Genomic DNA, 2,774 nt, shown 5'->3' with positions numbered 1-2,774 from the left:
CCCACCATAGCAGGCTAAATGAAATAGAAATTTGGTGAGGGGTTTCGTCAAAGTAAAGTTAAGAAATACCATTTGTAGAATGACAACACTTGTTGCTCATTTTAAGGAGACAAACGAAACTAAAAAAAGATACCATGTACATACAATGAGCAAACAAGGAGGCTATAAAAAGTTAGGCTTCATAGGTAGGTGTATGGAAGACAACGGTGGTCTTCGTAACGGCTTTTGCTGTATCCTTCAGGTCCTAGGGATTACATTTCTATTACGTCGCCCATAAGACAACGTTTCCCCCTCGGATTTTAGTCAGAACTTGTTTCCTTCCCATATTTGACAACTAACAGTATTGAAGAGCCTTTGATCTTGATTGAGCTCCAAAGTCAAGATATTTGATTATGAGTCCTGAATCGGACAATCGTGTCAAGAATTATAATGAGGTTAAAAACATGAAACATCTTTTGAAACGACTTATGGCTATTGTGCCACTATTGGATTTCACATTGTTGTTTTCATATTGTACAATATACGTATCATATAGATAAACAAAAGTTCAGTCCATCAAGATCGCAATTTAAACTGAAAGGTATATCCGATTGTCATCACATACCAGTGGGCTTTGGCCCCCAATCAAGAAACCTAGCAACAAAATTGACTTTTAACCTGTTTTGCTTCTCCATTCTTTCATAGATGTTATTGCAGATCAATTCCAATTATTTAGTTCTCTTGCAATATACGATGTTAAACCTATGGCAATCCAGAGGCATAAATCGTTGATTTTTTCGCCTCTCTGGCACTTGACCCAGCCTTGGTTCATTTTAAACATAGCATGTTGCATGCTATCACTGACGTCAAATATGTATTAGAGCTTTTTTATAATTTCACTCATGGGTAATCTTTTTTTTCAAATCAGTCTAGTCTTGGTTTTTTGGTCGCACATTTGAGTTACGTGCTAATCTCAAAATATATATGGGAAGATGTAAATTCGATTTCATGGACAAAAACAAAAGTCGAAAAGAGCGCCTCCAGATGAGTCATAAAAATAGAGCATGCTCGTCCTTTTAATCTCAGATGTCCATGACGGGTGAATTTGTCTAGGTGGAGAACTGGACCGACAATTTTTCCTTTTTTTCCGCTACTTATTGGAAAGATTGATATCAATGGATTTTAAATTCTCCGTTATTCTACTCTCACGGTACTTTGACGGCGTCCAATACGTCTAAAGGTAGCGTGGTAACGTCGTTCATGTCCAGACTCATGAACTCGTTGTCATCCAAACGTTCACCTTGATCCCAATTTAGCTAATCGGAGATCGGCCCGTCGAAATGTAAGAAACAAGTTGAGAAGCCGGTAAGCGTCAAATGTGGTCAAACTACTCTCGTTTTGGATATCCAACAACATGTCTAATGAAGATGGGTGAATTAGCGCTCATCCGATGATTTGCCCTCTCTGCCACTGATGAATCGATGAAGAGGAAAAGAAGTTTGATTTGTCAACATTTTTTCTTGGTAGGTTCGTTTTATGACAATGTACTAATATATTGATATCCGAAAAAGAAGAGACTTCCTTCCGTTTGAGTCAAAGCCGTCCCTTGAAGTATGATTCTGGTTTTAAATTTTTACGCACTCTCATTTTCAATTTCATTTCTACACTACAACAAAAATGAAAATATTATTCTGCCGGAAAATACTATATGAGGAGATATCTTCTTGAGAGGGCCTTCTAAAACATCTGATTCAACCCTAATATAATGGCGTCTTTGTAAACTGGCTATCATTGGGACAAAAAGACGAAAACAGGATAAGAAAGACTGACTATCCCCAAAATAAATGTCTGCGGTATTGCTTTTTGAACAATGCGTCAAAGAAAATTTGGTGTCTGATTTATCTATTGTTATTTAATTGATTCCTTATGTACGTAGAATCGATTTTGGTCATTATTTGAACGACAAAGGCTTTGTTTCCTGAAATAGACTCAAACGGTAATTTGACTGATACGTCCGTCTTTCTGTCTAGGCGGACACTTTTCCTGACATCTCACCAGGCCAATCCAGAAGTTTTGGAATTCCTTTAAAACCAGTTTCTACCTTTAGGAACACTACCACCACAGGGTAATTATGCCTCCCTGCTAGCCAATCTAACGGAACCAGGTCATCAGATACGATTTGCCTTTGCTCAACACACGATAGAGTGTCTCTTATAGACACAAGTTCACCCCCCCACCAGAAAGGCTACATTGGACACTACTTTATTGTGCGTTTATGTATAAGAGGTGCAACCTTTTATTTATTTCTTCAATGAACTCAAACTCAAGACATCTGTCTTCACTTGATAAAAAAATACCACTGAACTTGCAAGCCTCAAATGATTGATGAAGTATTTCATGAGCGGCAAAGACCTTTTCTGTACAGTGTGAAGTCATCAATATCACTTCTTGCCTGAATGGATATCATTTAAGCACTTGAGACCAAATTGCTTACGTAAATCGACTGTTTCATAGGATTGGACTTGATCAAGAACCTCTGCAGATCAGGACGGAAAACAATGCAGCGTTGTGAACAAATCCCATCATCTAGATACGTATGGAGCTTTTAGATAAATTAGAAGGTTCATCTATCATTTTCAGACTGAGTAGACGTTGCAATTCTCAAAGGTTCTAGATGGCGTGCAATTTGTCTGAAAGGGCATCCATCTTGAGATACAACGAATAACGTAAACAGAGACCAGGGGGAAATGAGATCTCTCCGAAGAGACTCCGGGTCGTTGCCAATTTGCTTGTTG

This window comes from Tigriopus californicus, chromosome 3, assembly GCF_007210705.1.
Source record: "Tigriopus californicus strain San Diego chromosome 3, Tcal_SD_v2.1, whole genome shotgun sequence".
Taxonomy (NCBI): Eukaryota; Metazoa; Arthropoda; class Copepoda; order Harpacticoida; family Harpacticidae; genus Tigriopus; species Tigriopus californicus.
Note: the sequence above shows the minus strand (reverse complement) of the source record.